Source organism: Mercenaria mercenaria, unplaced genomic scaffold, assembly GCF_021730395.1.
Source record: "Mercenaria mercenaria strain notata unplaced genomic scaffold, MADL_Memer_1 contig_653, whole genome shotgun sequence".
NCBI lineage: Eukaryota > Metazoa > Mollusca > Bivalvia > Venerida > Veneridae > Mercenaria > Mercenaria mercenaria.
Window position 1 is genome coordinate 24,403 of NW_026463541.1, and position 22,483 is coordinate 46,885.

At 34.2% G+C, this 22,483-nt stretch overlaps 1 long non-coding RNA gene across 2 annotated transcripts; it reads right to left on the reverse strand.

The window, feature by feature from the left end:
* Positions 1-1,277: 1,277 nt before the first annotated feature.
* On the reverse strand, positions 1,278-12,825 carry LOC123553817 (uncharacterized). 2 transcript variants are annotated; one of them, XR_008369670.1, is made up of 5 exons: positions 12,727-12,825; positions 7,704-7,837; positions 5,213-5,312; positions 4,124-4,255; positions 1,278-2,009 (listed from the first exon to the last, which is right to left on the reverse strand). It is a non-coding gene; the product is annotated as an uncharacterized LOC123553817 (long non-coding RNA). The 2 variants fall into 2 exon arrangements; XR_008369671.1 differs by lacking the exon at positions 12,727-12,825 and adding an exon at positions 10,555-11,819.
* Positions 12,826-22,483: the final 9,658 nt, after the last annotated feature.

The window sequence follows — 22,483 nt, forward strand, 5'->3', positions numbered from 1 at the left end:
AAGAAAAACGAAAAAAAGGGGTAGTGAGTAATGCGCAGTGAAGAAGTCAGATATCTTCATGTTGCCGCTGTCCGCAGAATAAAAACCTTTTTGTTTTCAAACAAACAACCGGAACGCATGCAAAGTGTCTTATTTTATTTAAAATACGTTGAATTTCCACGTGTGAAATAATACCCATTTGGCTCCCGGTTTACGCACCAATGCGCTAAAAATGGAACAAATAGGATCTATATTATCATAAGGGTCTACTTTCGAACTACACCACGGAAGTATATTTTGACTGAATTACTTCTTTATATCCTGCAGGAAATAGGGAGCATTTAAGTTTCATGCTAGTCTGGCTACAGGCTAGATAACCATCTTTTTAGAAAAGATTATGTTGAATATTCTGACTTCATCAGTCTTGTCTCTGATTATCTAGCGTTTTTGAGAATAAAAGGGACATAATTATAAAAATTTTGAGCAAACTCAGGAGTTATCTCCTGTGAACATACAACACAGGGTCTGAAAACAAACTGTAGTTTCATACAAGCATTTTCGTGGAAAAAACTGAACGCGCCTTTCTTGTCAGTCATTTCATAATAATTTAACAATCGTGACTGTGTTTTTAATAATTCATATTTATGTTATAGAAACGGTTTCGAGTTTAGTCCAGCCAGATGTACACGAAATCACTATCGAGTCATCGAACTGCTGCGTGCACCTAATGCTCTCACGCTTCCTGTGTATTATCTGCGTAACAAAGGAAATACCATAACCCTCCGTAGTTAATACATTGTTTTTTTTCTTCTTTTTTTCCTTTTTTTAAGCATGTCCGACAGGAAGGCAATAATAAGCTAGATGTATGGCCACCGATCTATCGCTATAAAATAAGGGGCATGCAATGTTCACGACACTTAATTGACGCAACTGGACGGTGAGGGTACGAGTCTAAAAATATGGTGGAATGGACCTGTCGTGAAGTATTAAAAAAAAAAAACACTTCAAAACTCTAATTCATGATGAAGCATAAATTATGTCTCCAGGAAAATTCTGAAAAAAATTCATCCTCAAAATGTTCCTGTTACGTCAGGTACTTGCACGAAATGAGCTTAATGATGTTAAGGTATCCAAGACACTGTCCGAGGTAGCAAAAAGTTGCAATTATCAAATAAAACACAGATATGTATAACTTCATTATATTAGATTCATCTATTATATCACAAATGGAAAATAATATTCTTGACAACTAATTTAAAATATCATGTACACATTTATATACATGTATCCTCTTGACAAATTTGCACAAAACAAACAGAATTTACATTATGGTGGTTTTGTAGTTGTTGTTGTTGTTTGCTCGAATTGAGAAAATCTTAAGTTTTCAAACCCATAGATATTTTAAGAAAATTAGGCAAACGAAAAGGAGAATCCATATGCCGAGTCCAGGTTTTGTGTTATATTTCCGGTTAAATGACGTCATGCCTTTACTTCCGGTTTGTCAGACGTGTAGAATTTCCTATGTCAAAATAACTCTAGGTGAAACATTTTTTATAAATCTTGATAATCATTGTACTTATTGTATTATGCTGCTTTCTGAATTCGGATAACAGCAAAATCCAACTTCGGTATCGGTCTATCAACTGATTTATCAATATTTTGTCAAGAAAATGGCAATGCATCAATTACGGAGTCCGCAGAATACCAGTTATAAATCGATAAATATATGATAAATTAAATGGCAATATCGATGCCGTTTACAGAGATGTAAATACTGACTGAGAGTTCTGTTCTGGTCCGTTCTGTTCTGTTCTGTTCTGTTCCGTTCTGTTCTAGTTAAATATCCATTAAATGATAGATGGTATTTCATCAGCAAAGGGGAGAATTTCCAATGTCCAAAGACTGACACAATTTGTTAGATTGGGTTCGTTTGGCTTTAAACTGTTGTTGTCTTTTGAATAACACGTATATGAAGCAAAATGCCGTGCTGTATTCTGTTTACCGCAAGGAGACGTATATTTCTCTTCGACCTGAAATATAAATTATTTAATTCGAACACGTATACAAATATGAAATCATCTAGCAAAACATCTCTATTAAAACACACAAACACACACACATTTTGTGCGCACACGCACTGTCGCACACACGTGCAACGCACATACATATAAATGATTATTTTGTTGAATACAATTATTATTCATCAGGTGATTTTATGACACAGACATGTACCTTTTTGTGTTCCAATAGTATTTATCAACAAGTAGGATTAATATTAAATATGATATTTGTATGCAAACAAATACAATGTTAATTTGTAACAGTGCATTCTTTAAAAACATCTGAAACATGATGAAGACTCATGAAGTTCTCATTCTACAAGCAGGTTTTTGTTTGTTTTTGTTTTTGGGTTTTACGCCATTTTTCAACAGTATTTCAGTCATGTAACGTCGGGCAGTTAACCTAACCAGTGTTCCTGGATTTTGTACCAGTACAAACATGTTCTCCGCAAGTAACTGCCAATTTCCCCACATGAATCAGAGGTGGAGGACTAATGATTTCAGACACAATGTCGTTTATCAAATAGTCACGGAGAACATACGCCACGCCCGAGGATCGAACTCGCGACACCGCGATCCGTAGACCGACGCTCTACCTACTGAGCTGGTGGGCGGGTCTTTTACAAGCAGGTAGTTCTACCCTTCTAAACCGGAAGTAATGTTTAAAAGGTGATTAATCAGGAAAACGTGGAATAAAGCAGTGTCGGATATAGGATTTGGTGTTAGAGGGGACGTAAATAAATCGTAGTGTAGAGCAACTTGGGGGGTCTTGGGTCATGCTCCCCCTGAAAATTTTGAAAACAATTGCCCCATCTGGTGCATTCTGTGTGTTCTTAGGTACTTTATCTGGTATTCACAAATCACAGGTTTTGTGACAAAATCAATACAAGTAACATATTAATTAAAGTAATGTTTTATGAATTTTCAGACTAATTCGTTCGTAAGTATCTAGGAATTTCTTAGCCAGATTTCTGAGGATTTTTATGGGGAGGGTTTACCTAGGACTAATTCTGTTTTAAATGTGCAAGCAGAGCGAGCGAGAAAACAATGCATTTTTTTTCACCCAGAACAAAAAAATTACCTATGCGACAGAGAAAAAAAATACATATGAGCCGCACCATGAGAAAACCAACCTAGTGCGTTTGCGACCTGCATGGATCAAGACCAGCCTGCGCATCCCTACAGTCTGGTAAGGATCCAAGCTGTTCGCTTTCAAAGCCTATTGGAATAACAGAAACTGTTAGCGAACATCATGGATCCTGACCAGACTGCAGATGCACAGGCTGGTCTGAATCAATGATGGTCGAAACGCACTATGTTGGTTTTCTCATGGCGCGGCTCATATTTTATATTTCTAACACAGAACAGAAGACAAATTACGTATTCGAGTGTAGCGAGCAAGAAAAATGCATATTTTTCACCCATGCGAGCAAAGCGAGCGTGAAAAAACAAACTTTTTTTTTTAATTTTCAGTCAGAACAAAAGACAAATAATGTACGTGAGCGTAGCGAGCGAGAAACGTGTATATTTTTTGCAGTAATTGTACCCAAACAAAAGACAAATTACGTATGCTCCGGCGATTTTAGAGGGGGTGCGCACCGGGTGCGCCCCCCTCTGGATCCGCTAGTGTAAAGCCTGGATGAAAACAACCTTATGAATTAAACGTAATCGATGAGTAAATTTATTATAAGAGCAACGTTTCTATTTTTCTTACACGTTATGTCATTCCGAAAAATGTTTTAAAATCAGTATGAAATTTGCGCGTCTCCAATCGTGGACAAAAGGATCGTGTGAACTAGGTCACAACCATCCGAAAGCGAAAGTTGAAGATGGTCGAAACTTACTGTGTGTTACGAAGATGGACGAAACGTGTCACGTAACCCAAATTTTTTTCTTATTTTTTAAAAAAAAAATGATAAAATATTTATACAAAAATATAATATTTTATCATTCAAATAAAGTATTAGTGTATCACACATCTACGAATAAAAAAAATCTGTACAGTATCGAAAACCTGTCACGTGACTTGCTCCATGTCCCACACGCGAAAAAAATTAAGCATACCAATAAAAATTAAGACTTACCCTAATTTTAAGATTTTGACACTTGTGGCCGGAAATTACCATCTTCTTTTTTAGTTTACATCTTGAAGTCGTGCTTTCACCAGCTTGAAAGTAGATGTGCAAGTTTTGTCAATCGTAGTGAAGCAGACATACCTGAAACAATCACAATTCATTATTTATCAATACTAATCGCTTATAGTTTCGATTCATTAAATCGGTAATTCCTTTATAAAATTTACGCAAAAACTGATCTTAACAGATGTATGAAATTGTCTCACAAACAGACTGTCTAATCGTTCATCATTTCAAAATCTACACTTCTGAAACATTATCAGCAAGATAATTACAGAAACTGAAAACGTGGCAACATCAGAAAGAGAATGTGTTAACTAATGTAACACAGATGAAGTATAAATGCATGCGTTGTACAGAACTTTAAGAGCAGGCCTTTTCGAGAACCGAGCTTTGCGGTAACGCACATGGTGATGGATTTGAAAATATCCGCCGGAAGCTAACAAGGCAAACCTATCGGCGAGAACTTTTTTCTCTGCACAGTCGGAAGAGAGGACGTCATTCTATTGCTCTAAATTATCACTCAAGTTTCTAAATGATCATATTCTTCCGATAGATAAACTTTAGAAAGATACTGGAAATACTGGCATTAATATTCCAAAAGTCAGTATAACGTGGCGAATAGGAAATAGAAATAACTTCACCATGACATCGGTTCTTTGGAAAATTTACAAATTAATTTTTTTTTATGGGGACATTTGGCTGAAAACACGCAAATGCCACAAGTCTGCATTGATACAAGTGCGAAAAACGTCATTAAGAGAATACTAGGGAAGTCTAGAGCGGAAGTAGTGCATATAATTAGTACGTCATCTGACGACACTTTAAGAAAACGTGCATTTATGTACACGATGATAATTGTCGGTAAGGTGTCTGCTTCTGATTACATTTTTTTTAAAAAGGCAACTATACATAAGTTCTAACTCAAAAAAATATAGTCTATCGGTTATGCTTAATATAGGTGCTCTGTAGCATTTCACACCTGATCAATAAAAGTGTCAAACCACAAAACAAAATTTAATTTAAAAGCCAACTAACCCTTCATTCCTTTATCGTCCGTGTTATCATCTTAGGTAGCAGTTGGAGCTGTTTGGACATTTTACAAGTCGGCTGAAGATATTCGCATGCACATAGAGATCTGAAAGTAAATGAAGGATAAATAAAAAAAATGTATCGTTTTGTTAATTTGCTAAATATGGGTGTTCTGTAGCATTTTATATAAATATGTACCATGTATTAGATACTTCAGTCAATCTTACTGATTGTTCAAGTAGAGCTAGCAGCCGATAGTTTCTGTTTTGAAATTGACTCAAATTTTGAGCCGCTACATAATGTCATTTGAATTTTTTTCAGAAGTTTTACTAATAGCGAGCTCAAAGAATCGAGCTTTACGGTAACGCAAGTATAAATCTTTGTACAGAGAGCTATTGCCCTAGCAACGGGAGACAATTTTCGCGCATGCGCAATCTATGTAGGGCAAAAAGACTTGACCGCACAATATAAATTGCGTTAGAGTTACATTGTATTTCAGTCTATTCGATCAGTAATGAATTTATTTTATAGTAAATATCTACCACAAGATAAAGAAAAATATCTTTGCAAAACCACACCTGGTATACTTTAATGCGTATTACCATTGATGATTTTGGATTAATAAACTATTTTTTGCAGTAATTTTGATCTCGACAAATTTAGGTTAAGAAAAAATAAAAAAAAAATGATATTTTCCATGAATTTATAAAGTAATTCTGAAGTTTTTATTTCATTTCCTAACATGATCTCACAGAACTAACCACCTATGGTAATAAGCTTACATGATACATGCAATATAATTTAAAGATGAAGCTAAAAATGAAATGTTCAATTAACAAAGTCCAGTCTTTGATTTTGTTTCCAATTATACTCAAATCGAGATCAATTCATTCCGTATTCAAAAAATATTAATCATCTTATAATTGTTATTTTTTTTATTTCTACTGATTCTTTGAATTCGAAAGTTTTATTTGACAATATCAAAGTAGTTCGGATGGTGAATGCAACGGTTAGATTTAATAGAGAGGGGGCGGGTAGCGGGGAGGGGTGTTCTACACTTACATTCTTTATCTGTTGTTAACCCTTGCCCTGCTAAATTTCTATAATGATCTTCTCCATCTTTCAATTTGGACAGTACCATTAACTATTAAAAGTGGTGCTTACCAAAAAGATACTGACTGAATGGCGAATAGTGCCGATCATGATCAGACTGCACGGATGTGATAAATGTAAATATCCATAAAGTTCCAAAGTACACAAAGTACATGTATATAAATTCTGATAGATTTTAAAATACTAGATATCGCGTGAAATGTTTATTACAGCTCCGCCACGTGATATGTAAGCCGTACAATGAAAAAAAACAACATAGTGGCTTTCCGACCAGCATGGCTCCAGACCACGCGGATGCGCAGGCCGGTCTGGATGTTGGTTTTCCCATGGCGCGGTTCAATATTATTAATCCGAGTGCGTTTTTATGACATTGTCACATCAAAGTAATCTTATATGCTTCAGTAAATTTTATGATCCGCTCTAATTAGGGGACATTCTCGAAATAAAGTTAGGGTCTTGTTTACCGAAGTGACCTATGCTTTATCATGTCAATTGCATAATTGTTACGTAATGATTTCCGGTATATTACTTAAAACAGTAACTTTAGTGACATGAAGCCGCAACCCCTATGTATGTAGATGTCATTCAAGTCGGAGAAAAATATATACAACAACTATTTGAAGTTGTTGATAAAATAGATAAAATGAAAGAAAATATGTGAATACGGTTACGTTCTCGCGAATTCTTTTGAGTAGTGAATAGTTTCTGTGTTACGAATGTAGGACGTTTTGGCCAGCGGACGTTTTGGCCCGGACGTTTCGGCATAGGATGTTTTGGCCAGGCATTTTTTGGGGGTAGGACGTTTTGGCCAAAAATAAGTTGTGGTTCAATATCGTGCTAAATATGGTCTGGAGATTATTCTGAAGAATGATATAGTATAAGTGAACAAATTAAACTGATAATAAAACATACTCATGGTATTTTATTTTTATAATCTTTCTATATGTATACATATAAACATATACACATTGTATGTGTTTGTGTATGTGAAAATATTTGCCATTTACAACAAACCAAAAGAGTTATGAAAATAAATTTTATTCACAATTACTTTTTTAAAAAGAATGATCAATTATACTGTAACATATGATAACATATTAATGTCCAGATCATAATTTGCATATTATGGAAATAATTTCTTTTTGGCGAAAACATCCTACCTCAAAAATTTTCTTGGCCAAAACGTCCAAGGCCAAAAGATCCTAGGCCGAAACGTCCGGGCCAAAACGTCCGTGGCCAAAACGTCCGTCCTCCCTGTGTTACATATAAATGACATGTATATTATTTTTTAGCTAAATCTGATTTCTTTGAGCTCGCTTTGAGACTTCGTCTTATTTCATATTATTCACTCTAGACCACCGTACCACACGTTTATGGTACTTACCATAATATAAAGATTTTGACCCTTGCAAGTCCCATCTGTGTCCGGAAATTACGTTTACCATCTGTTTACACCACATTATCTTGTAGACGTGCCTTCACCGTCCCGACATCAGGCGTCTTTATGAACCGACATACCTGAAATCATCACATTTTATCATGAACTTAAAATCATTTACTCACTGTTCGAATGCAATAAATTGATACATTTTGTCAAAAAGAAAGACAAAAAAAAAAAAAAATAAATAAACAAACACATACACACACACAGTCTAGTAAGTCGTAAAGTATGAATGTGCGCATGTCCAACCAGAAGCAAACGTAAGAATTTACGATAACCAAAATGAGTTTGTTTATTTATTTTTGTGGATTCTCTTAATTGATACCGCCGAAATAATGAATAAATGACCTCAGAAACGCCACAAGACATTGTTGCGTTACAATGCCGCCACAGACGCACCAACGTTATTATGTTTATCAACCAAACAAAATTAAGCAGAATTTATAGATTTCATCTTGAAATCATGTGATTTGAGCATTGACTATTTTTAATTCATAAGCTAACTTTTAACAGTTTAAACGGCAAATACTTCATTTAACTTATAAAGAAAATGACATTGAAGCCGTCGAAAACCCCGTTACCATAATTATATAAAAATGTAGGTGTTTAAAAGTGAAAGAAAATGCGTTACAATGGAAACACCTAGCCACGCTACATGTAATAGAATTATCAAATTCGCAGACTTCGGAGTGTCAAACATAAGACTGATGAAAAGTGTTACGCCAGGTGATTTGCGTTAAATCTTAATATTTTTCTCATCTTTCATTAAGAAATACCTTAGAGGGTTATGTACTTCAAACCTGGAGAAAGATTTTACTTGAAGAGGCAAAAAAAAAAAGAAGAAAAAAAACGTGCAATTTTAACAGCTAAAACATTTAATTACACGAAGTACAACAATGTAATGATCATAACAAAATGAATATGAAAATTGAAACATTATGATGGTTGTATTTTGTTTTTACATTAAGGCACATTCCCCAAATTTATTAAATTTATAGATATTTATCCTATCTTTTTATTTTACAACAATTATGAATTTGAAACTACTGTATCAATTTTACTCTTTTGGGTCCAATAACCTTTCTTAAAAACTCTCATAGTTTTAAAAGTAGTTTCTCAGTAAATCTTACAAAACGCATCTAAAACTCGTTACTTATGAGGGCTTTCATACATAAAAATATCATTTAATATGTGCTGTGATGTTATAGTTTGTACAGTCAAAGAAGTATAAAATACACATCTATTTATTTTTATAGATCTTTGGTACAGTTAAGAGTTCATTGTCATTTGAAATCTGTGATGTAAATAGTAATTGTCATAATACTTCGTTTGTTTTGTTGGAAATCTAAAAACATTTGGCCATTTTGCAAATAGGATACCCTTAATAATTAGACTAGCCACTAGACTGATAATTACGATATTTCTATGATTTTTTTTCTTTTTTATGTTCATAGAGACAAAAGCCAGTCTATTCTAGAGATTTTCTAAGAGGACTGATGTTAAAATTGTAATATTGGACTAGTATATAGACTGGCTCAGTTCACTACATGAAATCATAAAAATGTGGGAAAAAATCATCATAGTATAGGAGCTAGTCTACTTAATAATCATCTTAAAACTTCAACATTTTTTTCAACTGGGTATCATACAGAAAAATAAGTCCATACACTGTGACTGTACAATCATACATACATTGAAAAGGCTTGATGAAATTATTAAAAAGTAGACTTTTCCTTAAATATATAATACATTCATGCATCCTTAAAGGTGTTTCGGGTAGCAGGAAAATGCATCTATTCATGTGCCATATTAAAATATTTTTCACAATCGGGAGGGGATAGCCCTCCCGAACCCACCCCAGCCCCCCCCCCCCCCCCAGCAAACAAATCCTGCACACGGGCCTGCTAACATGTTTGTGAAAATAATAGATATTTATTTGTAAAATGTCTGCATTATTTCAAGAGCTGCAACGGTTAACTACCTTCTTCACAATATATTTTTGGTTATATGTAAGTATGCATATTCAGAGTGCTCATTTTTTACTGGTTTTAGAGACAAATTATTTTCGCATAAAATATGTCGGGTAGTACTTTTGCTACAAGCACTCTTGTTTATGTACTACATTTAAACCAAATAGATTACAACATGACTCCTTGCATAAATCGTCGGTGCATAGTTTGTGTTATTGACCGGTCTATAGTTCAACATTAAAATTTGAATCTTTCTTTCTGATCTAATGGTGCTCGGGCAATAGTTTTGACTACTTACTTGGTTTAAACATATTTTATTCCCAAAACAAGCTATATTCATGATTCAGTTTCGATCGTTAAAATATTAGTACGAAACACATTTTATCGTGAAGCCCGTGGATTTCAATGTGTAATTTAAAACATAAATCAATAAAAAGCTAAAAATGAAAATTAAAAATGTTTTCGCTAATGGGCTCGAACCAGCAATTTCCCGCATATTAGCCACTGAGCCACAAATACGAACGACGAGTATGGGTTTCACTTGCAATACTTATTATGATATTTAGACATTTAACTAAAATTTATTTCCGTAAAACATACGGACAGCACCGAAGTTGGGCCGAATATTAAGATATCGAACGCAATCACATTTGACGGGTTAAAAAAATAGCACAACAGACGATAAACTGTAAATGTTAAAGTTAAATATAATACAATGTCTGTTCTGTACTTTTTTAACCCTGTTTCTCCGTTCTGCTTCGTTTTTAAAGTTTCTCAAAATACATGTATAATAAATATGCAACAAACGGTTAAAAACTACAAACCTGAATAAAGTCCTTAATCAGAGCCTGTATGTTCTCTCGCACTAATCCAATTTAAGGTCACTACGTCGTGACAGCGGGGGATTTATGACCTGACGGATCCATTGCAATTCGGACTGGTGTTAGATGAGCTATAATATGACATTTTTATTACATTGTTATGTCACATGATAGATTAGGTTTTAAAGTCTCTTTAGACTCTTATCTAATTATGTGTTACGGTATAAGGAATGTTTGTTTGTTTCTTAATCAGTCTTAAATAGAAATATTTCTCATAGTGTTGACATCAGATGCAATATTTTCGCTAACACGCTTGTAAAATATGAAAAGAAGTAAAAACATGTTTGAAATTCGATCGTACTTATTTTCTTTTCATGTTTTAAATGTGTGTTGTTGTTTTTTTGTTTTTTTTTTTTTTTTTTTTTTTTTGTATTTATTTTATTTGATTACACAGCGTGATACGCATTTAGTTTATACATTTATTTTTGGTCAATTGTAAAGCAAGTTGTACAACTTACATTAATCACTCTCGACACCTCATTCCTGATTGAATCCACCGCCAAGAGGGTATGTTATAGATGAGGCCAGTTTCCCTTTAATGCTGAGCGCCAAGCAAGGGAACTACTGGTGCCATTTCACGTCTTTGGTATGACGTGGCCGGGGATCGAACCCTCTACAGTAACATACGATATATACCGAATGAGATATACTAGCGAAGGAATTAAGAAAATGTTTCTTTCCGACACGTGCACAGAGCGTCTGACTTCGGATTTTTGGAAGAATACGCCTTTTCCTTGTGCGTAATAAGCGTCCACATAACTTGTCCGAACCGCAATGTCTTGCACATCAGTACAAGCATGGGCAGTATTTTTTTATTACAAAATCTACCTTTAAGTCCCGATTGAGGCAGTGCCTTGATTCATATTATTTTTTATATTTTCTTTATATTTGAATACCATGGAGCGAAATTCAAATTCTTTTTGCTTTTGCAGACTTTACTGATTAATATTTTTCGGGAAATTCCACATTTTTTTTTTTTAATTCATACTCTTCAGAATTCAAGTTTGGTCCTGTGGCAGTAAAGACGAAAATCATTCTGTTTAGAACAGTGAACGTTATATGCCTGATATTAAAGTCACCCGTTGTATATCAGTAAATTACTAAATAGAAATAATACAATAATGTTATGTAATAAATTTATTTCACTAATCTTGCCACCGATCAGACACTCTCTTACCGCTCTTGTTCTTTTATTATCATTTATGTCTGTATATTTTCTTTGCTCATATTATAGCATATATTTTGAAGAATGATAAAGTTATCTCATACGAACGAAATACCTGGGACAAGCTTCTAGAGAGTGAATATAACTTGCATAGTAAATCGCGAGTTTGTACGTTGGCCTTGTAGGAATTGAGACTGAGAATAATAATAATAATAATAATAATAATAATAATAAAAGCACACCCAACGCACGTTAGAGCATATATTAACGTCCCTCTTATGCAAAGTAATTCACGAAACAATTTTAGTCAATGTATATTCTGGTGGTCTTTGTAAAAATAACGGGAAAATTTTATATATTTTACAACGAATCAGATTTTACATCTTGAAAGTTCGTTATAACTGCCATTTAATTTATGTTTCTTTTTTATAATTCAAGGAACGAAATGAAGAACGACACCGAAACACCAGTTAAATTTACATTTTTGCGGAAATTAAATAACGACCCTCCCTTCTTAAGTATGTTCGCAATAAGCACTTCTATAACAGACGGACTTTAGAAAAATAAGCAAGGATCCAAACAATTTAAAAGCAATAAACTTCTGACACACTTGTATATATCTTTAAATAATCTGACCGCAGTATTTGTGTTAAAACGTATAACTGTTTCTTTTCTTTCCTTTTTTTCCTTAAGGAAAGCTGGATATAATAATACCAACATAACATGAGCAACAAAATATTACTCCGGGTATTTTGATATAATAAATTAATGATTAATATTTTCCCAAATTTTGCATATCTGATCCATTCTAATATGACAATTTCGTCTTGGTACTACCAAAACACATTTCGCTCAAATATTTCAATAATTCTCTGGATAAATATTACATAATATTTGATGTTTATTCTTATATTTATAATTGCCGCATTATTCTATATAAATTTACTTACCGACAACATAACCTAGACAATAAACAAGCTCATTTCGAAAAATTTCTGTCAAAAAGAATATTCTTTTATTGTTGAAACAACGCACAAGTATAAGAGGGTCTATTTTACATATTACGTCATGCCTGTAGGTGTGACTTATCTTTCTCCCTTGTATCTGATTGGCTGAAAAAGAGGACCCTTTTAACTATGTGCAAATGAATGGGAGTGGTATAATATAACGGATCAAGCTGTGTTTTATTGGCGTTGAACCAATATCGTTTAATTATGTTTTCTACAATCTAAATGTTGATGAGACAACTGTAAATATTACATTTTAAGGGATTCTTGAATTATTTACGGCGTCAAACGCTTGGAGATGTTATATCTTTAGTAAATAGTAAAATAGTAATGTTGCCGTTTTTATGATTTATTTACTCACTGTGTATCATGAATTATTAAAAATAATTTCCATATTCAAGGAGAACAGTTTGCAGAATGAAACACATATTCACAAAATACATCAAAACATAGCTGACCGAAAAAAAGTCAGTTTCTGTTTGTAAATGTGAATGCATGAAATGCAAAGCAAACATTCTGTAGGCATTGTTTCAGGTAACTCGATGTAACTGACTGTTTCTTCTCTGCCTACCCTCGACCTCTACTCTCCCGTCCCTATGTACTCCGTGAACTTATTTTTTCATAAAAAGAGTAACAATATTCAAAAGGAGGTCAACTCAATTTTAAGCCTCTCAAAATGTTGAAATATACAGTTTTACCCTTACTATGCTAAATTGCTATAATAAACTTGTCCCAATTTCAATTTGGACGGTACTATTCACTGTTACAAGGGAACGCTGACTGAACTGCGAACAGTGCAGATCTTGATCAAACTGCACTGGTGTACAGGCTGATCGTGATCTACACTGGTCACAAAGGCAGAATCAGCCGTGTCCAGCATTATATAAGTTAAGATATATGATATATAGTTTTTCTTGTTATCGGAGTAATGAAATTAAACTTTAGTTTATTGGTATGTTTTAAAAAATTCTGAATACGTTGAAAACATAAACGTAAGGTTGTGTAAATAAGACAGGATTTAGAAAGCGAAATATTCTATTTGCCGTGATGTTATATTTTATTACGTCGTATATTGGTCGGTGCTACACAGTCGGCCTGGTGTCGTATGATCACTAGGTAAGGAACGCTCATTACGTAATATCCCACAGTCACTGCGCAAGTGAAAGATAATTATCTAAAGAGAAATAAAAGATTTTGACGTATTTAAAGTTTCCGGCTCATATTCCTTTCAAGAAACTAAGTTACGACTGTGATTGAAAAGGAAATTAATACTGTTGAAATGAAAACAGATTATATTAAATTAATAGTAAATAATTATCTGCTCATCTGATACCCGGTCCCATTTTAACTTGATAAATAATACTATTGTAAATGAAATAAATAAATAAATAGTTGTTCGCGGCGTTGACTTGTCTCGTTTTTTTTTTTGTGCTGCACAAATATTCTGTTTTGATGAATGCGAAGCAGTAACATAGAACATGGAGCTATGATATTTTTCAATCTTCTCTCCAACAAAACTATGGATTTCTTCTTTCTCTCGCTTAACAAACATTATTCACATTCAAAGTACATATATATATATAAATATAAGACATAATATTCGATAGCATTTTGGGGCGATTAATCCAAATACTAGTACAATAAGGATTTATCTGAATCATATCAATATTATCATAAATCTTTTTTTTTTTTTTTTTTTTTTTTTTTTTTACATAATTTTAAAAAATAAGGACACAACAATGAGCCGCACACATGACATTGGTGTGTTTTGTGAAAAAAAAAAAACAGCTTTCGAACACACAATTACTTAGCCGTAAAAAGCGACACTAAAACGTTAAATGTACGGAATTCCGTTATGGCCATCGCCTTTGAATGTGTTCATCTGAAACGCGATACTCGATGGTACGAAGACGAAAACGCGAAATCACCAAACTACGATAACGAAAACACGAAAACACGATCATGCGATAGTACGATCGTACAGTCGCGTTTTCACCATCGTAATATCGTATGATCGCGTTTTCGTTACCGTAGTATCGTGATTTCGCAATTTCATTACCGTATTATCACGTTATCACCATCGTACTGTCGCGTTACCACTAGCATATTGTCGCGTTATCATCATCGTACTATCGCATTATCACCATCGTACTGTCACGCTATCACCATCGCAATGTTGCGTTATCATCATCGTATTGTCGCGTCATCATCATCGTACTGTCGCGTTATCACAAACGTCACTATCGTACTGTCGCGTTATCATCATCGTACTATCGCGTTATCACCATCATACTGTCGCGCTATTACCATCGCACTGTCGCGTTATCATCATCGTACTGTCGCATCATCATCATCGTACTGTCGCGTTATTACCATCGTACTATCACGTCATCATCATCATATCGCCTTCCGTGGCCTATGTGCATAGGAGAATTCCCCCAGCAGAGTTCTGGGTAATATTTTTTCATGCTAATTTAGTACTGTTAAAATTCGAAATGATTTCTGTTGCTTGTTCACGGGTTGTATAACGTTTTTCAGGTAAAACCAAATATGTTATTTTGCAAACACTCTGCAGGTCAATCGCTATGAGTTTTCTATGTTGTACAAGATTAATAACAACAAAAGAGAATGTCATATTGTAACATGATCAGACAGTTTTTTTTGTTGTTTTTTTTGTGTCTAACATGAATATTTTCACAAATATGTCGATGATAGTTTTCGGCACAAATATGATGGCTTTTATTTCTACACTGAAAATAAAATCAAGCGAATGCATGTTTTGTAAAACTCAAGTTATCGATGTTGAATTCCATAAGACGCATAACCACGCTGAAATCGGAACATCGCAAATATTCGAAGAAATTTTTTTTTCCAGTTTGCATGGCACATATTTTCATTTTAATGCATCAACGTCTGGGGATTTTCTTCAGAAATACATAGCATTTCATTTTCAGTTTTCACATGTCAAAATAAAAAGTAAAGCGGTTAACAACCGCAAGGGATAGAGTTAATATCCTTTAATCAGAAATTTTATTCATGATTTTACAGGAATGAGAAATGCAGTCAAATTATATTTTTAAAGCCTTTTGAAGGTGTTCGCCTCCTTAAATTCATTCTCTGTAAATGTCTATTTAGTTGCCAATACAAAATGAATAGTTAGTTATGTTGCTTTTGGCTAACTGGCACCTGTAGCTAGTTGAGATCATCAATAAAAATCATGATTTTCATACATGAGGACCCGGGTTCGAATCTGCATATCGCCCTATCTTGAGGGCGGGAACTGTAGTTCTAAAAGCATAACTTCTAATCTTGTAATTTTGAGCATGCACATGCGCACTGGAAGGCGATGATGCCATAATGATTATGCGACAGTACGATGGTGTTAACATAACAGTACGAAGGTAATAACGCGACAGTACGATGATGATAACGCGAAATAACGATACTATGATAACGAAAACGCGACTGTGCAATGGTAAAAACGCGACACGACTTTATATCACATTATCATCATCGTACTATCGTATTATTACGTTTTCGTTATCGTAGTATCGCGTATTTAACATCGTGTTGTCGCGTTTTCGTTATCGTGGTTTCGTTATTTCGCGTTTTCATCGTTGTACTATCGAGTATCGCGTTCAGATGAACACATTCAAAAGCGATGACCCTAACGGAATTCCGTATAAATGCGATCTACTGATTAATGTGTGATTTGTATCTTCGTAGATGTAGCTGCTCACCCCTCTCATATTTAGCCGCTCCGATAAGGCAGGTGTGGATTTTGAGTCAGTAATTCGATCAATGGGTTAGCCGTTTGCTTCCTGCCGTAAATGTGTCACAGTGCACCATCTCTGATGAGCACTGACCTATTGACAATATTTTGCCTGTCGTTACTTATATCAAATAATGTTGAAAAACGGGATTAAACCGAAAATAATACAAAGAAAACTAGCAATCAGTTTAATCACGACATATACCTCTCGTAGACCTAGAAACGGAAACGGACAAATAAATTTTGAAAAATAGACATTTATATTTATTTCATTGTTTTTATCTTATAGTTTGTAAGGTCACCGAAGTAAAAGAATATCAAAGAAAAACTATTTTTCGAAAACATTTATCTTTTATATATTCAGTTACAGTATTTTGGTCACTTGCTGATTTTTATATTGATTAAAATTCAAGGATGTGTCAAGGACATTGCCTGATCGTTTAAAATAGAATATTAAAATATAAAAATAGAAATCAAAGCTAATCTTTTCCAAAAAAGGAAAAGCAAAGAAAAAAAACAGCAGGCCTGAATGAAACAAGATTCAAGCTTGAAAAGCAGACTGAAAATTAAGAGCTGACTGCCAAAATACCCGCTAAATTCAGTTAGATAAAATGATGCGGCTGCACAAAGTTTTCAGCAAAAGCGTAGAAACAATCTGACATAAAGGACCACTAATGCAAATCTTAATTTTGACCATACAGGTAACAAGAGAGAAACGTCACGGATGAATTCCTGCAGAAGCCGTAAAACCCGCCCGCAGGCTATTTCGGTGCGCGTTAACATATTTATTACCTCTAATAGAAGATAGCTAGCATACATTTAATTGAGATGAGATCTTCTTTACACGAAAATAAACATTTAGAGTTCTTGTTATTATTATTATCATTGTTGTTGTTATTATTATTTATTTATTTATTTATTTATTTATTATTATTATTATTATTATTATTATTATTCCTGTTAACTTGTTGTTGTTATTATTATTGTTATTTTAAGAAAATCAGTTGCAAGTACAAATTGTTGCGTAAACTACCAAGAACTGATTCTATATATGAAAGTAAGAATAAATGGGGGAATAACCCCATTTTCAAAACAGGAGAATAACCCCATTTTCAAAACAGGAGAAATTCTCCCGCAGGTGAACTCTCCCGCTGGAGTTCGCCAGTATCACATGTGGGAGGAAACCTCCAGTGGGAGATTTTCAGAACGCTTATTTTCAGGTCTAATATAGAAACAACACAACATTAAATACTAAGAAATACTTACCAGCGATAAATAATGAATTTCAGAAATTTTATTAAAACCCAATGGGGTATTTCTCCCGCAATTCTTAAAGTGGGAGAAACCTCCGATTGGACCTCCCATGGGATAGCGAAAACCCCGCGGGAGAAAAAAATACTCCCATGGGAGGACCAACTTTGAAGCCGTCCCAAGAGTTCGTTGTTTGAGATATTTGAAAGGAAATGGCCAATTATTTCTCTATGAGACCCGAACTATTGTTAGGTGTCAAAAGATCACAAAAAAATCAAAGATAAAAGGTAGCTGAGTTTGCGAAAATTCCGGATTTGTAAACTAAATCCGGAGACTGTTTATTGTTAAATCCAACAACAAATTATATCTGTTACCACTTTCAGTTGAGTAAATACGACAATAAGACATTGGCCCGGTTAATCCGTTATAGTTCCATGCGTGAATATGTTGCACATAATTAGAGGATCGCAATGGGGTTTGTTTTCACATATTAACCATGCATTTGAAGATAACGATAATATTTAGTTGTTTACATGTAAAGTTGCTGATATATGTCTATCTGTTTGTACATATGTGATGTTCTTCAAGAATGAAAGAAATAAAAGAATCAGTCAACCATCCTCTAGTTTAGTAATATGATATCCATGGACGCGTTCAGTCAGAGAGTCGCCTCAATTAGGAAAGAATAGTTTTAACGTCAGAGGTTATTTCTAAGGTCACGGAGTTTGACTGGCCAGCTTGTAATGACAACACCTTTCGATATCACTAGCTCCGTCAAGTGTGACTTACCAAACTATAATGTCCCTTCTCAAGAGAAGGAACAATAAATGATAACAAACGAATGATTAAGAAACATTTACATGTTCTCTGATGGTAATAATTTATGTCATAATTTTCATGGACACAAATATTTTTTCTGGAACGTCAATGCTTTTTGGTGAGCGCTTTTTACTTGTGTTGTTGTTGTTGTTGTGGTTGTTGATCTTTCAAAGGACCCAATTAGGAAAACATTATCTTATCGTTGTTTGGTATCTTTTATCATATCCTCAAGTGTCATATCAAAGGTACAAATGTGCTTTGAAAATAGATTAAATTTCATTATAGCTTATCCCGTATCACCTGTCAGGTAGCTTTTGTGATTGCCCTTCGTCTATCCGACCGTTCGTTCTTCGTGTGTCCACATTGTCATTTGAACACGATAGAGACCACAGTTTGCAAGCGACTTTAATCAACTTGAACACAAAGTGATTTAGCATAATATCTCGGATCCTTTAGAAAACTGGCCTGTCTGTCATGGCCCTTAAAGAGCAAAATTTGCTATCTTGACTTTTGAACATGATAGAGACGACAATTTGCAATCGATTTTTATCTTACTCGCACAAAACTTGTATTGGTATAATATCTATAATATTTCTATTCCTTTCAAAAATTGGCCAGATCCAATGATGGGTTCTAGACTTAAGGCCCCTTAAAAGGCAAAACTTCGCTATTTCGTCTTTTGCGTCTGCTTAGAGACTTAACTTATGATTTCATTTGACACAAACTTGCTAAATAGATCTTGGATTCCATAATGAATTTGTCATATCCAGTCAAACATTCCAGAGTAACGACCGCTAGTTAATGTCTGAATAAGCCAAACTTGTCAATTGTAACCTTATGGACACGATAGATATGACATTTTACATTTGAGTTTAACCGAACTTAGATGAAACTAGAAGTCACAACAAGATCTCGGTTCCTGTCAAAACCAACCTTCATTTCATCATAGGTTCTAGAATTACAGATCTTAAAAGGGGCAATTTTATTTTGGCCCTTTCAGCCATATAAAGGTTTTATTTTTGCTTTGATTTGATAAAACTTGCACGAACTGTTTATCTTGATAACCTCTAGACCAAGAACGTGAAATGATTTTGTGGGGCAAAACTAGGTAACCAAGTCAAATCGAAGGAAAAACATGTTAAGAATTTAGAGACACCGTTTAGGACCCTATTTTTATCAAACTTGGTCAGAATTTTAATCTAGATCCATGTAGATTCTTCTTTCCTTTTGAAAAAAGCAGATAGCAGATGAACAAAAAAAAATCGATTATAAATTTTGAGCAAAAAATTTTTTAAGAAAAACTATTTTTCATTGTGAAATTAAAATATTTCCTTTTTTGTGAAGAATTAATCAGTACTGACTGTGTTCAATAATTACTAGCTAAACATTTACTCTAACTGAACATTTTATTTTCTTCTAAATTTTTTATCATATCACCATCACTTATCTTACAATGCGGTCAAATAAATTATTCTTTTTAGTGCGACAACTTATAAGACCATAGGTATGTATTATGACTTTTCAATTTATTGATATATTTGCAATTTCAAAAAGATGAAATCATTTCGTTTTCATTTTATATCAACGTTAATGGACAAACTGAAGACCGATTAATTTCATAAAATAAAACAGCATATTTCATCTCTTGTTCATTACGCGGTGTTGATTTGCCGGTATTTGCCGATAATTGGCAGTTCATTACAAAAATGTAAAATAATATTGATAATTTCTGATTAGAAAAAAGGTCATTAAAGGACAGAACAACAGTTTCAAAGATAGGGGGAAAAGATCAATCAGACCCAAACAAAACAAATTATCAAAAACACATCAGATTCTAGAAAAGAGAGCTACAATATTGGTTATTTTGGGAAACAATAAATGTCTGTGTGTGGTGGGAAGGTGGGGGGGGGGGGGCGCTGCATTTGTTATATACAGACTAACCTCTAGACTGATAACAAATATATTTCTACATTTTTCCCTTTTTTGTCCTATTTAATTTCACACAGACAAAAGACAATCTATCTCAGAGATTTTGACAGAGGAATGATGTTAAAATTGGACTTAGGATATAGACTGGCTTACGCAGTTTTCTCATGCAATCATAAAAGTGCAAAAAGATATATTATAGTCTTAGTACTAGTGAAATGTATATACATCAAATGAACTACAAAAAAAAAGTTTATAAAATCCAAGAAACTGACTCATCATACATATGATACATCTTTTGATCGATAAAAGGCCATTGTCACTGCTCATAAGTGGTTTAATTAAGAATAAAATCTGATTATCAATTTTTATATACAAAATAACAGCTGGACAGTAGAGGAAAAAATAGACGACAAATGTCATTTGTATCTTAGCTTTGCAAACCAAGACTGAACTAACAAAAAATCGTCGAAGATTGTAAATGAACATTTTTATGCCGAATAGTTGTTCATGATATCAAATATCCGAATCCAAGTAACAGCACTTTAATTCTATAGCTTAATTTCATCTAAGTTTAGCGGTAGTTTTTCATTTAAGTCTTGGCAGTTGTATTTTTTAACAGTTTTCTTGTCAAAGTTATATTTCGTGTCATGGTTTAACTTTCATTTTTTTTCTTATACACCATCTTACAATATAATTACAGAAGAACCAACGATGCACAGTCGATTATGTTGCAAATGACAAAAACGGGTTAGATAATTTTCCATATGCAAGGCTTAAAAAAATAAAAGCTACTACTAGAGATGGAACATACAAAATTAAAAGTCGACGTTACAGTAATTTGAGTAATACCTGAGACGTACCTCAAAAGTAGTAATCCGTATCAATTCGTACCAACACTTGGTCAAAATGTATTCAAGATATATCCGAAACTCGCAGCTTTCTTCAGCTTTTTAACATGCACAATAGTTTGAGCGATCCGTATCCATTTGAGCGTGATTTTAGTCTAAGTTGTTTTCAACTTATTAGTCCATTATACCCCAGTCACACAAACGGCACGGATAGCTACGTCTAGCCACGGATAATAACGTAGTAATCCGTATCGATCCGTACCTAAACCGTACCTTAAAGTAGTAATCTGTGTCAATCCGTACCAATCCGAACGGCTCAGGTACGGGTCGATACGGATTACAATGTTTCTATCCGTGGCTAGACGTAGCTATCCGCGCCGTATGTGTGACTGTGGTATTACTGGTTTAAAACCAGTTTCGGGGACTATAGGAATGCGCTCTTCCGTTATTCCGTCCGTTCATCAGCAATTTCGTGTCCGGTCCATATCTCTGTCATTCATGAAGGGATTTTAATATTACTTGGCACAAATGTTTCCCATTAATGGATGACGTTTCCTGTGCAAAATCCGGACCCCTAGCTCAAAGGTCAAGGTCATAACTGGAGTCAAATTTCAATAGGGCTTTTTTTTCTTTCTGGTCCATAACTCTCCCATTCATGAAGAGATTTTAATATTACTTGGCACAAATGTACCTCGTAATAAAACGATGTGTCATGCATAACTTTCAGACCCCTAGCTCAAAGGTCAAGGTCACACTTAGCAGTCAAATGTTAACATAGAATGAACAGGGTCTGTTTCGTGTCCGGTTCATTACTCTGACATTCATTAGGGGATTTTAATATCAAATGGAACAAGTGTTCCTCATGATAAAACGACATGTCATGCGCAAATCCCGGACTCCTAGCTTAAAGCCCAAAGTCACAATTGGTCAAAGGTCATGGGAGTTTTTTCCTGTCCGGTCCATACCTCACCCATCCATGAAAGTATATTGTCTACGCTAAGAACGCATGTCCGGTCCGATCTGATTGCTTGCCCTTCCACCCAAACACTTTCTCACGGGGAGCTGTCATTTAGGTGACAGT